General features: G+C 42.9%; 2 long non-coding RNA genes across 2 annotated transcripts in view; both read right to left on the bottom strand.

Moving 5' to 3' along the window:
- Nucleotides 1-1,482: 1,482 nt before the first annotated feature.
- Nucleotides 1,483-8,180, bottom strand: LOC126985806 (uncharacterized). The gene is made up of 4 exons (XR_007739068.1): nt 8,070-8,180; nt 3,916-6,847; nt 2,644-2,986; nt 1,483-2,613 (listed from the first exon to the last, which is right to left on the bottom strand). It is a non-coding gene; the product is annotated as an uncharacterized LOC126985806 (long non-coding RNA).
- Nucleotides 8,181-13,577: 5,397 nt separating this feature from the next.
- LOC126985805 (uncharacterized) overlaps nt 13,578-14,911 on the bottom strand; it is a 1,533-nt gene continuing 199 nt past the window's right edge. Inside the window, exon 2 of the long non-coding RNA XR_007739067.1 lies at nt 13,578-14,567. This is a non-coding gene — a long non-coding RNA (uncharacterized LOC126985805). The remainder of the gene's footprint in view (nt 14,568-14,911) is intronic.

Here is a 14,911-nt window from a genome sequence, read left to right as displayed (position 1 = left end):
ACGTCCCTGCGGTGTTCCAAGGAGTCGACGGAGCTGAGAGTCTCCTGCGCGGTTGGGGGGTCTGCCGCATCCACCAGTCGCAGTGCCAGTGCCAGTCTCTCTCTCTCTCTCTCTCTCTCTCTCTCTCTCTCTCTCTCTCTCTCTCTCTCTCTCTCTCTCTCTCTCTCTCTCTCTCTCTCTCTCTGTGACAAGCATCAGCAGTAGATATATAAGTAACACTATCAGAAGTAGAAGTAGAGGTAGTAGTTGTAGTAGTAGTAGTAGTAGTAGTAGTAGTAGTAGTAGTAGTAGTAGTAGCAGTAATGGTATTTCTTCTTTCTACTCTCCTGCACCTGATCTACTTTCTCCTCCTCCTCCTCCTCCTCCTCCTCCTCCTTCTCCTCCTTCTTTTCTTCCTCTTCCTCCTCCTCTTCATCTTCCTCCTCCCGGTGTTGTTGTGAAAGTGAATTGTTATGCAACTGAAGAGAGAGAGAGAGAGAGAGAGAGAGAGAGAGAGAGAGAGAGAGAGAGAGAGAGAGAGAGAGAGAGAGAGAGAGAGAGAATATGAAGGTGAGGGTGAAGGTGAAGGCGCTTGAGTCACCTTCTTCTTGGCTTTCTTGGCATGTTTTTACCTTGAGCTGATTCTGCTTTGGAGGAGGAGGAGGAGGAGGAGGAGGAGGAAGAGGGAGGAGGAGGAGGAGGAGGAGGAGGATTGGGGGAGGAGGATGAGGAGGAGGAGGGAGGGGGACGGGGAGGAGGAGGAGAATGGGGGGGAGGAGGAGAATGGGGGGGAGGAGGAGGAGAATGGGGGGGAGGAGGAGGAGAAGGAGGAGGAGGGGGGAGGAGGAGGAGAAGGAGGAGGAGGGGGGAGGAGGAGGAGGAGTGAAGTAATGGTGGAGGTTTAGTTGTTATTGATACACTCTCTCTCTCTCTCTCTCTCTCTCTCTCTCTCTCTCTCTCTCTCTCTCTCTCTCTCTCTCTCTCTCTCTCTCTCTCTCCCTCGTCATACTGAAAAAAAGTGATAAATCTCAAAAAAAATAAAAAAAAATAAAAATGATCGAGACGACGGATAAGGTAGAAGAAAGTGGCGGTGGAGGAGGAGGAGGAGGAGGTAGCGGACAGTGTCAAGGTGAGCTTCTTCCTACTTCCTCTCTCTTCCTAGATTCCTCCCTCCCTCTCTTCCTCCCTTCTCACTTACCTCCGTCCCTCCCTTCTTGCCTCCCTCCCTCCCTTTCTTTTCCCTCCATCCCTTCCTTTCCTTTCCTCCCTTTGTCCACCGTGTATGTATGTATGTATGTATGTATGTGTGTGTGTTTGTTTCTGTGTTTGTATTTATTATTTTATCCAACTTGTTTCTGTCAAATCGAAGAAGAGAGAGAGAGAGAGAGAGAGAGAGAGAGAGAGAGAGAGAGAGAGAGAGAGAGAGAGAGAGAGAGAGAGAGAGAGAGAGAGAGGTGACTAACCCAATCTTTCAGCAAGGGTCAAATTAAACATATTCACAAATTACATATCACGGGTTTTTATTTTTATCATCATTTTCCTATTTCGAAAACACAAGTTCGACACACACACACACACACACACACACACACACACACACACACACACACACACACACACGCACCTACACAATGTACACTTAACACCACAATAAATAGCTACATTATAAGTTAAACGATACTATGGTTGAGATGGTGGAGGCGTAGGGAAGTTGCAAATAGGAAGAGGAGAGAATGCTTGAATTGAAATAGGTAAAAAGGTTAAAATGTAAGTAGAAGAGAGCGTTGGAATAGGAAGGAAGAAGGTATAAGTGATAAGCTAAGGAGTAATGAACCTGGTGAGAAAGGTGTAAAGTGCTTGATGAGTTTGATTCGCAGGTGTGTTGAGGGGCAGGTAGGTTGGTGAATTGGATGAGTGCAGACAGTAGGGCTAATTTCATAAAGCGTGGTCACAGGCCATCACAGGTATAGAGGCCTAATTGCAGGTAAAGAGTTAGTCATGCACAGTTAGCAAGACAATGTACAGTAGCAAAAGAGAGTTAATTAGCATAGAGGGCAAAGCTCGGGTGAGTTTCGACAGGTAAGATTTTTTACAGTCCCGTACAAAACGGTACATAGGACAGGTACAGACAGGAAGTCGGATTCCAGGTGAACGAGGAGGCTGATTGGCTTAGGTAACAGAGCACAGGTGACTTTCTACAGGTAAAATTGAATGGTTACGGGTATGTCCACAAAAGGTGTGGGACAGGTGAGCAAGGTGATTAATAAATATCATACAGGTGACAATCTAGAAGCGGTGAGGTAAATACAGGTGAGGTTATGGCAGGTGGTACAGGTGACAGAGGGCAGGTGTGACTACAGTGGCGGCAGGTGAGAATGCGAGTGAACAGGTGTGGCAAGAACAGACAATATTGCTAGATAATCACAGGTATGGGCAGGTAGCAACACAGGCGTACAGGTGCGTCGATAGGGTGGCTACAGATATAACTAATTAGCCGAGTACAGGTGACAGCACAGATATACAGATGTTTTCACAGGTAAAATACTTAACCGTAGACGGCCCCACCATAGGGAGAATAGCCACCATACGAACCAGGGAAGCCACCTTGACCACCAAACGAACCAGGGAAGCCACCTTGACCACCAAACGAATCAGGGAAGCCACCTTGACCACCAAACGAACCAGGGAAGCCACCTTGACCACCAAACGAACCAGGGAAGCCACCTTGACCACCATAGGTAGGGTACCCACCATAACCACCATTCAAACCACCGAACCCACCACCACCATAGGGAGGACGGTAACCACCATAGCCGCTGTTGCCATAGGGATTCAGCCCCCCTTGGAGGAAGCCGCCAATAGCACCTAAGAAGTCAAAGGTCCTGGTGTTAGCTCCCCCGACTCCCCCAGCGCCGCCTCGCTTCCCGTTGGGCTTATCTGCTGCTGGTAACGCGCTCACCACCGCCACCACCAACGCCATCACGACTAACACCACGGCCACACGCATCTGTAGGGGGGAGGGAAAGGCGAGTCAAGAAAAGGTAGAAAGGTACGAGTAGATTAGTTAACCCGGTAGCAGCGACAGGCCCAATTTGTGGCTTTACCAGTGACGGGCCAAATTTCTGCCATGATAGAAATCCCCGAAAATAGATGATGCATAAACTGATAAAAAACGCGTTGATATATATTATGATTTGGTTTGCGTGAGTGATGATTTTTTTCTTATTTTCTCGCTTTGAGGGGCCTTTAATTAAGAAACATGATCCTCTCAGCTACCGGGTTAGGGATGGTGAGGAAGGGATGCACAGGTAAGGTAAAGAAGATGGAAGGAGAATCATAGGTAAGAAGGTATTTTAGAAAGAGTGGAACAGGTGAGGAAGTTGTGGGGAAGGGAAGAACAGGTTAGGTAAAGGTGTGAAGAGAGTTGAAAAGGAAGGACATGTGATTTAAAATAAGTTAGAAAAGGAAAGGTGGATTACGAGATGTTAGGTAATGGAAAGAAGGTAAAGGTAGGTCATGGAGTTAGGGAAGGTGAGGGATTTAGGGAAAGGTTATGAAATGGGAAAGGTGAGAAAGGAGAGGGAGGGGTAAAGGAGAAAGGGGAGGGCGAGTGAGCGAAAGGTAGGGAATGACGAAAAGATAGAGGATAGGCAGAGCAAAGGGAGAGGTAAGGAAGAGGGAGGAAAAGATGAAAGAGCTAAAACACACACACACACACACACACACACACACACACACACACACACACACACACACACACACACACACACACACACACACACAGACACAAGAACGTTTCCTCACCTCACTCCACCCACGCAAAACAAACACAAACACACTAACACACGCACATAAAAAAAAAACTTCCTCGCAGCCTCCCGCCACAAACGTTTCCAAACACCAACAAACACACAAGCGTTCTCCTCAGCCTCTCACCTTGCTCCTGTTATGTGTTTTCTTTGCTGAGAACAATTAAGAAGTGAGGAAGCGATGCCTTAGCACTCATATTTATACTCTTCCTAACTCTCCCTTCTTCCTCCTCCTCTTCTTCCTTCTCTTCTTACTTCTGACCTCCTATAGCGGAAGTCATCATCTACCTGTTTCTTCCGCTGAGAGAGAGAGGGAGAGAGAGAGAGAGAGAGAGAGAGAGAGAGAGAGAGAGAGAGAGAGAGAGAGACCTTGGAGTGGAGTAATCGACAATACCCGAGGGTGTTTTCAATAACAAGAGAAAGCGGTTTAGGTCCTTCGTAATAATAAGGCTCAGGTGCAAGGTGTTCCCAGGTACCAAAGCGTTTCCACAGGTGCAAAAAAGGTGTGCTCCTTAGCTACACACAAAAAACTGAAATTAAAACCTGACAACGATTTTCTTACTTAGTTTTTTTTTCTTGCTCTCCTCATTTGTGTTTTTCCTTTCCCATTTTTTGTCTTTATTTTTTGTTCCTTTATTTATTTTTTCTTTTTCTCTCCTTTTTATTGTTTTACACTGGTTTATAAATGCGTTCTTTAATCACAAATGATTTGTACTGAAACCAGACAATGATTTTCTGGCAACTACGTTTATTTATTTATTTATTTTTTTACTGAATGGAGAAGTCGATATAGATTCTATTATTTTTCTTTCCTTTTTACTTCCCTCTCCATTTTTGCCTCTTAGTTAGTCTTTGTTTCCCTTCCTCTCCTCAGTTTTCTCTATCTCCTGTTTTATTGTTTTACTTGTTGTTTTTTGTTTTACTCATCCTATAAAAGTTAAATCAAACCAGGCAGCCTCTTCTGCTTTTTCTTATTTTTATTTTTCTCCGTTTTTTTTTGTCTCCGTTTTTCTCTTATCAGCAAAATAAAAAAGGGAAAAAAGTAATTGATAGACTAGACACAACTTTTCATTTTCCTCATTTTCTTTTTTTTTTCACAGGTGAGTCTTGATGTTGGTCCTTTGTAAAAAATGTGCTCAGGTGTAACAAATCAAGTGGTAATTAATTAAACGTTTCTACAGGTAGTAATCAAGGTGTGAACAGGTATTTAAGCCTTTCCTCAGATATCTCTTGTTTTGCCCATTCATACTATTCATTTTCAGGTGCAATTGATTAATGTTCAGGTGTTCTTAGTCCACAGGTACAAAGTTTTTCTACATGTAACGAGCAAGGTGTGCACAGGTGAACAGGTCTCGTACAGGTATCTCTTGTTTTGCTCGTTCATGCTTATCATTTTCAGGTGCAAGTAATTAGTGACCAGGTGCAATGAATTTTCTGGTACAAATGCTTTTCTGCAGGCAACAAGCAAGGTTTGCACAGGTAAATGAGCTTTCTCTTGTTGCTTTTGGTTCTATAAATGCTATTTCAAATCTTATTAGTTTCATGTTTTTTGGGGGGAATTGTTTTAGCACAATCTTGCAGGTAAGGAAAGGAAAAAAGAGAACACAGGTTAATCTATCTTCTTTTTTTTTTCCTTTCCCTCTTTGTCACGGAATCTGTTTAATCTCTTTTTTTTTTTTTTACAACAAAGGAGACAGCACAAGGGCACAAAAAAAGGAAACAATAAAAAAAAGCCCGCTACTCGCTGCTCCTGTAAAGAATGGAAAGGAAGAGGAAAAGAAATAACAGGTACAAAGGGAAAGTCTCGGTAATTACGTCCATTCACCTTGAAATGGCAGGTAATTCCCGAAGGTGTGGTCAAGGTGATGGTGACAGTGGTGATGATGATGATGGTGACGTGGGTTAGTCAGAAGGTCGTTAAGTGTCCACGTAATGATGGTGGTCACTCTTACGTCCTTACCGCAGTTATGTATGACAATAAAAAAAATATGGTGATCACGGTGTAGTAATAATAGAGAACACCTGAACACTAATCAATTGCACCTGAAAATGATTAGTATGAATGGGCAAAACAAAAGATATCTGGGGAGAGGTTTAAATACCTGTTCACACCTTAATTACTACCTGTAGAAACGTTTAATTAATCACCATTTGATTTGTTACACCTGAGCACATTTTTTACAAAGGACCAAAATCAAGACTCACCTGTGAAAAAAAAGAGTGAGGAAAATGAAAAGTGTCTAGTCTATCAAGTGTAGTAATAATAATGATAGCAATAATATTAATTAGTTTATTGGTCACAAAGCAGTCAGCAGTGACTCGAAATATGCAAGGGAAAGTGAAAAATATCTCATAAAAGCATAATAACCAGAGTAATGGCTTAATTAGTGACTACTTCCAGCCGGGCAGGTGAGACTACTTGTAACAACACAGGTGGAATAGATTAGTCGAGCAGAGGTGAGAGCACTTGACCCCTCTTCTGGCCTCTCGTTCCTTTTTTTTTTCTTTTGTCGGAGCAGCGTGTAGCGGGCTTTTTTTTTCTTGTTTTTGTTTTTTTTGGACTTGAGCTGCCTCCCTTGCCGTAAAAAAAAAAAAACCCATTTCTACAGGTTAACTAATCAACTAAGTCATGGGTGGAATGCACTTCGAAAAAAAGCCTCCATGGTGGTGCCCCAGTCAGCCACAAGAGCTGGGGTAGAATAGATTAGCCGATTACAGATGACAACCGATCTTTCTACAGGTAAAACTAATTAATCATGTTCTGGGCAGGATGCACTTCGAGAAAAATCTTCATGACGGTGCCCAAGTCAGTTACAATATCTGGGGGGCCCACCACACTGGCCGTAGGGATAAGGTTGAGGGTACGGATGCATGGGCGGAAGAAAGCCATAGGGATTGAATGCTCCATGTACGAGGCCTATAATACCCCCTGGTATGTTAAGTCTGGGGTTTCTCTTCCTGGCACCCCCCTCGTCTCCTTGTGGCTTGTCTGCTGTTGGTTGCGTGCTCACCGCCGCCACCACCACCGCCACCACCACTACCACCAAAGCCACACGCATCTGTAGGGGCAGAGGGACAAGCAATTTATTGAATGGAGAAAACAAATATGTCAAAAAAACTAATGGGTCGTAGATACCAGTATAAAATGAGGAGTTAAAGACTATATGGTTTTGGCATTACTGTTTTGAGCGATGAAATTTCGTGAGCATTTTCCCGACCAAGATAAAAAAAGTTCCTGGACAAACTCGACACAAACAAGTCAACGGGACCTGACAAATTGTCTCGGCGGTTATTGAAAGAACTCAATCAGCAAATACTCCAGCCATTTACTAGCATATTCAACCGGTCAGTGCAGCTAAACAAGGTCCCTGAAGACTGGAAAATGGCGAACGTAACATTGATTTTCAAAACAGGAGACAAAAGCGTTGCTCTACTCAACCACAGGTATGAATTGTAGGAAGGACGACCCAAGCGACTCAAACTTTTTACGCTGGCAAATAATTTCCTACGAGGGGATATAATTCATTTCTTTAAGTACCTTGAGAAGCTAAGTAACGTCGACCACTCCAAGTTATGTGAGCTACAAACCAACTCAAGAACTAGAAATAACGGTCTACCTATTCAAGCGAGACCATATAGGACAGACATTGGCAGGAGTTCCTTCTCACACCGAGTCTTCCGCCGCTGCAGGAACAACATTTCTTCAGTAGTAAAAAGTGCGAAAACCATCAATTCATTTAAAAATTAAATCGACTGTGTGACAGGAGTAAACAACGTACATTTCGAAGTGCTTCCGTCTGATCTGCAGGCACGAAGTGACTTTCGAGCAGATTAATAACTTGAGCGGGCAACCTCGTAGTGAGCCAATAGGCTTTCTGCTGCCTGTATTTACATGCTTCCATGTTCCTTATACATTGAATTCGTAGTAAGAAAAATGTTAGAAATATTAAATATCCTTCAGCACGTATAAAAGGGATGAAAAGCTGGATATGATCACACTATAAAAAGGTTTACTAAATTGCTGCACAGACATGTAGAAGGTTCGGAGAGGCAAGATAATTCATTCCATGTGAAAATATCGGTGAGGAGTATGGCGCTAATAGGGATCTTAGAGAACGGACCTGGAGAGTGTGAGAGGGTTAAGAAAAGTAACAGACCACGAACACACACACACACACACACACACACACACACACACACACACACACACACACACACACACACACATACACACACACACACACACACAGGCGAACACAGGCGATGTATTCCCCTCCTCACCTTCCTTCCGCTGCGTGGGAGTGGTGACATAGTTATCAGGTGAGAAAAGACTGGCGTGGCTCCCATATATATATACTCTTTTTCATCCTCTCCCTTCTCCTCCTCCTCCTCGTTATCTGATGTTTTTGATATGTTGTTTTCCTCTTCCATTATTGTTTTCTTTCTTTTATTTTTTCTTGCGTCTGTGTTTTCATTTCTCCCGTGTGGTTGTTTTAGTCTCCCTCTCCTCGTGTTGCAATTTGTTCGTCTCTTGCCGCGGAGAGGAAAAAAAGGCGGACTAGGTTGATCGATTTAATGTTTCTCCGTCCTCTGCACTTGGTTTGTCTCTAATTATAAAAAAAAGGAGAATAAGAAATTGGCTCATATATCTCATTTTTCTCTATTCCTAGCACATGGTTTCTCTGCCATTTTCATTCTTCTTCTTGTTCTTTTGGTTCTTCTTCTTCTTCTTCTTCTTAGTATTAGTATTAGTATTGAGATCCATGGAAGGGCATCAAGGGGAAATAAGAATTTATGTTGACCCAAACCGAGTCCCGTTGATGAGCAGACGTCGATATGAAAAATAAGAGACAGGGACAGTAGAGTAGGAATGAAAAGGGGAAGGAGAGTGCAACTTACAGACAAACATCAAAAGAAAAAAAGGAAAACATATATAAATTTCCGTTTTTTCTACCGCTTTAGCTCTTTGTTTTGTCCTCTACTAAAAAGAGAGGAAAATGAAGGATAGGTAACAAGGAAGGTCTAGTTGTTTGCACCTTGAATGGACAGGTAATTCCCGAAGGTGTGCCCCGGATGGTGGTGGTAGTGAGGAGGGGTTGGACAGATAGTCGTTAATTGAGTGTGATGGTAATGTTCAGTGTTATGTCATCGCCACTCTAGTGCATTACAGGGAAGAGGTGGTGGTGGTAGTGGTGGTGGTTTTGGTGAGTTGGTTTCTTCATCTAACACGTTTTTTATCAGATGACTCCAAATCCTTCGAGAGGGGAACATTAAGATACCTATAGAACTGAATTTGCATAGCTTTTATTTATTTTTTCAGGGGGAAGAGGCAGGAATGGGTCGTGTTGTTGTTATTTTGTTTTCCTCTCCTCAGCCTGCCCCCTTAACCTTAAAATTATGTCGAATGGTGGATTATGGAGTTATGGTCTGTTGCATGCAAGGGCGGGCAACGCCTTTGTGTATGGATAACATCGGCTTGAAGAAAAAGACTGGCTGGGATGCTACATAACGCCTAACACTGAAGATGATGGTTTACCAAGCGATGAAGTATTATGTTTCCAGTTGAGATTTTGAGTTAAGGACAGACCGAAAATGTTTAGTGTAGAAGAAGGGGACACACACACACACACACAAACACACACACACACACACACACACACACACACACACACACACACACACACACACACACACACACACACACACACACACACACACACACACACACACACACACACACACACACACACACACACAGATTCAGATTTAGATTCAGATTGAGATAGTTTATTGACCACAGAAAAAAAAATACAGAAGTTAAAAAGAAATTTTGGTCCAAATTACAATAACTGACTCTTTTGAACTATACAACTATTTAGTAACCTTCTTTAAAGCAAATAAACACAAAGATGCATATTGTATAAAGTTAATAAAACTTAGGAATGTTACTTAAAACACTTGAAATGTGTGTTAATTAAATTCACTAAAACTCCCATTAACGAAAAGACGAATCAGCAAACATCTATATGAAACATTAAATTGAACTACTAAAACATGAATCCCTATAAAATTTAGTACATCTGGTAAAGGAAATAAGACCACTAAAAACTCCCAAAAAGTAAAATATGCACAACTAAACATCACATATAAAAATGAACAGCATATACTAAAACAATGAACCTCCATAAAACTAGAAATGTGTAAACTCTTATATTCAATACATCTGATAATTATTATAATGCTACTAAGACTCACAAAAACCTAAAAGAGGAACTAGCAAAACATCACACACACAAAATAATAATAATAATAATAATAATAATAATAATAATAATAATAATAATAATAATAATAATAATAATAATTGTTCTTTTCCATAACCCAGGAATTGCTCTTCCTAAAATCAAATGCAGCACGTTTGCCAAGCGATAATAAGCATGCATTCTAGTACAAGTATTTTATGAATAACAGCACACACATTACTATAGTCTGTTCTACCAAGCAATAACTCCTCGACAGTTGTAATATTGTACATATTTTTAAGGTGCAGGGACAAGGGACAACTCTCAATAACGTGTGTTTCCGTCTGCACCAGGCCGCAGGGGCACAGCCTCTCCTCCAAGGAGAGGCGGCCCTGCCCCCGCCGGTTCCAACGACCTTTCTCCACCGCCAAGGAGTGTGCACTTAATCGCAGTCTTGCCCATGAAATACGTTGCTTATCATTAACCTGTTGATTGTTTTTGTATATTTCATGCACAACTAGATTTGAATTTATTTTCTTGTAACACACACACACACACACACACACACACACACACACACACACACACACACACACACACACACACACTTAGAGATATTAAAAAGTAGAATATATAAAAGAGAATAATATAAAAACAAGAATCGGCACAACAAAGGAGAATGATGATGATGATGATGAGAAGGAGGAGGAGAAGAAGGAGGAGGAAGATAATAACAATAATAATCTCAGGTGTGTGGGAGTGAATTACCTATATATACTTTTCTTCTCATTTTCGGTGCTATCGAAGACTAGGATATAGGTGTTTGGAAGATTGTGTCGAGTCACATGTCAGTGAAAGTTTGAGCGTTGAGTCAGTTTGAGAGAGGTCAGGTCGAGTTTTTGAGGCACTGAGGGACACCAAGTTCCTTTTGCACCCTTCAGAAATAATAATAAGGTCAGAGGTTAAGTTTTCTGTAGCGTCCAGCCTTGAAAATAAAATAAAACAATGCATATTTATTTCCAGGGGTGTCTTGATGTTCCACTCTTGCAGGAATTTAAGTCTTTTGATAACAAACGTGTCAATTTACGCAACTTCCACCACCACCACCACCACCACTGCCATGATCACAACCACCACCAGCTCTTCAAAGAATTTATGGCGAAACGGATTACACCACCACCACCACCACACCACCACCATCACACCACCACTGCCACAGCCCCCCCCCCCCCCCCCACCACCAGCACCTGAGTCACACATTTGGAAATTATTCGACTATTCATGAGGTACAGATGTAATAACTCAGACCCTCCAAGCACACCTCTCCTTTCTTTTCCTCTTCTTTAATGATTGAAGATACAACATGATGTCATATAAAGAAAAAACGAATCTATGTATGTTTTTTTTTTATATATTTTACTTTCTGATGATGTGAAATAAACTAATGCCAAAAAGGAGGGGAAAAACATATAAATCAATTACTTTTTTTCCTTTTCCTTTGATGGTAAACCTGTCGAGAGTGACCCCTGCCAAGCGAAACGCCTTGACATAATATACTGCCCGAACGTTAATGTAAACCAGTGCAAGATGGAACACAACAACGATGCCAGAAACGCTAACATAGAGCTGTGTCATCAGAAAAGTGTTAACACACACGAGGGAATGCTATCACAGACATAAAGGAAAAATAATGAGAAGGAAAAACACCAACAAAAGATGAACAGGAAAAAAAATATGTATCTACTCGTATAACACCAGATAAAGACGAGGAGGAGGTGGAGGAGGAGAAGCATATACGTATATGGGAGCAACGCCATTCTTTCCTCACTTTTTTATTGTTTTCCGCCTCGCAAACATTGAATGGGTAAAAGATGAGAGGGTGAAGCTAAGAAGACCTTACCTCAAGTATGCAGTACAGCTCTGGTCTCCTATTAACAGGAAGGACATTGATTCACTGGAAAAAGTTCATCGACGCGCCACGTAAATGACCTCACCCTTGAGGCTCAGCTGTATGAGGAGCGACTCAATCGACTCAACCTCTTTTGCCTGGAAATGAAAGAGCAGATATAATTCAGGTTTTCAAGTATCTGAAGAAATTCAGTAACGTTGATTGCTCCAAGTTCTTTGCTCTACAAACCAGCTTAAGAACTAGAAGCAACGGCCTACTTCTTCAAGCGAGGATATGTAGTACAGATATTGGCAGGGTTTTCATCTCAAATCAAGTCATCCGCCATTGGAACACCCTTCCTGCAGAAGTAGTAAGTGGTAAAGCCATCAACTCCTTCAATAATCACATCGACCGTTATTCCGCTGATCGTACGTATACACCGAACTGCTTTCTTATACTCTGCAGGCACTGAAGCGACCGTCGAGTCTTAAATCAACAGGGCGGCAACCTCGCAACGAGCTAATAGGTTTTCTGTTGCCTGTATTTCCATGTTTCCTGCCAGCACGAGGCAGGTTTTGTATCGGCGCAAGACCAGGCGACTTACCATCGACTTCATCGACACGGCGTTAAAGTTCCTTGGGTGGCCGCGGGTTGCGTTGCCTGCTATGGACTGTGGACCACTGGAGACTCTTTAAATATCAAGTAACTAGTTTAAGTCTTGCAATAAATTCAATACCTGATTTTTTATGTATTTTACTTCCCTTGGGGTCCAATCAACCCCCAAAGTACATTAAATAGCAGGATTTATAGGATTACCTTCCTAGGGTTAACCCAAGACCCTCCACCAGGCCTACCAACCCTCAGCCAACCCCAGCAGGCCTGCCAGCCCTTCACCGTGGCCTTGCATTTGCCGCGTTTATTTTTCGACCCTGAACCTCTCTCTCCAAGGAAAGGCGTTGGCTGGGCGGCCGTGGGGGAGAGGCATGGCCAGAATGTTGAGAGAGAGAGAGAGAGAGAGAGAGAGAGAGAGAGAGAGAGAGAGAGAGAGAGAGAGAGAGAGAGAGAGAGAGAGAGAGAGAGAGAGAGAGAGAGAGAGAGACAGGTAGAGACAGACAGACATGCAAACGGACAAGCAGACGAACATTAAACATTAAGGGAGACGATCAGACAGACAGACAAATAAAAAGAGAGGTAAACAAACAAACAGACAGACATAAACAGACAGAAGAATTACAGAGACAGACATGCAGATAGATATACATAGACAGACAGAAGAATTACAGAGACAGACATGCAGATAGACAGACATAGACAGACAGAAGAATTACAGAGACAGACATGCAGATAGATAGACAGTTAAAAAGACAGACATAAAAAAAGAGTGGCTAAAAGAGACAGCGACAAACAGACAGACAAAAACAGAAAAACAGACAGACAGGGATAGTCAAGTAAACAGACACAGATAGACAGAAAGATCAGCCAGACAGAAAAGAGTGGGCAAGCAGACGTTTGACAGACACAGACAGACACCAGCAAAGACAAACAATGACATGAACAAACAGACAGAGATCTCATTTATGTTCAGAATAAAAAGAAAAAGAAAAAAAAGGCACAAAAAAAAAAACGGAGGAAAGTATGGCAACAAAATAGACACAAAGATCTTAAGCAATCATTTATGTATGTTTTTTTTTGTTATTCACAGATAAATTTTCACAGTTTTTGCGGCGTTCACACAAACACATGAACAAACATAAATTAGTAAGGTCAGGATGGGTGCTTGGAGTAATAAATAGTTTTGTTCATAAGTTAGACGAGTTGGACTGATGAAAGGAGGTGTGTAGAGGGTGGTGGTGGTGGTGGTGGTGGTGAAGGGGGTGGTGATGATGAGGGTGACAGGTGCTGGACAAGTAGCCAGGTGAGCACAGGTACCAGAAGGGACAGGTAAAGCAGGTGATATCGCAGGTGAGAGCCAATCAACAGGTGTGGTTAGAATTTACAGCACAGGTAGGCATGCTTGTTGAGGTGACATTGCAGGTAGAGAGAAGACAGGTAAGGTGACTACCATGGCTACAGGTGACATCACAGGTAGAGAAGACAGATGAGATGATATCCATTGCCTTAGATCAGGGAGACAGGTGAGGTGACCGATGGCTACAGGTAACTTCACAGGTAGGCAGAAGACAGGAGACATCACAAGTAGAGAAGACAGATGAGATGATATCCATTGTCGTAGATCAGGGAGACAGGTGAGGTGACCGATGGCTACAGGTAACTTCACAGGTAGGCAGGTAGACATCACCGGTGAGTCAGCGTGTGCAGGTAGATTTAACCATAGTAAGGGTTGTAGCCACCATAGCCAGGGAAGCCTCCATAACCGGGGAAGCCACCACCATAGCCATAGCCAGGGTAGCCACCATAACCGTAGCTGGGGTAGCCACCATAACCGTAGCCATGCCCGAAGCCGTGCCCGAAGCCTTGGCCAAACCCACCGTGACCAAAGCTGTTGCCCCCGAAGAGATTTCCAAGAGCTCCTAGTCCACCTAGACCACCGAGGCCGAGGAATCTTTGACTGCCCTTTCCTCCCTTCTCAGCTGCTGGGGCGCCGCTCACCACCGCCACCACCAGCATCACTATAGCGAGCACGCGCATCTGTAAGGAGGGCAAGGGTTAGATTCCTTATACATGTGAAGTTCGATCCAATGAGGGATGGAAAAGGGGTTTGATTCCTTATGCCAATATATTATAGTCTCGTGTGTTATGGGTATTTGATTATGAGAGAGAGAGAGAGAGAGAGAGAGAGAGAGAGAGAGAGAGAGAGAGAGAGAGAGAGAGAGAGAGAGAGAGAGAGATTTAAACGTTTCCACAGGCACAGGTAAACGTTTTCCACCACACACACACACACACACACACACACACACACACACACACACACACACACACACACACACACACACACACACACACACACACACACACACACACACACCTGTCCC

The sequence above is a fragment of the Eriocheir sinensis genome, chromosome 60, assembly GCF_024679095.1.
Source record: "Eriocheir sinensis breed Jianghai 21 chromosome 60, ASM2467909v1, whole genome shotgun sequence".
NCBI classification, from domain to species: Eukaryota; Metazoa; Arthropoda; class Malacostraca; order Decapoda; family Varunidae; genus Eriocheir; species Eriocheir sinensis.
Note: the sequence above shows the minus strand (reverse complement) of the source record. Positions and strands in the feature narration are given on the sequence as shown.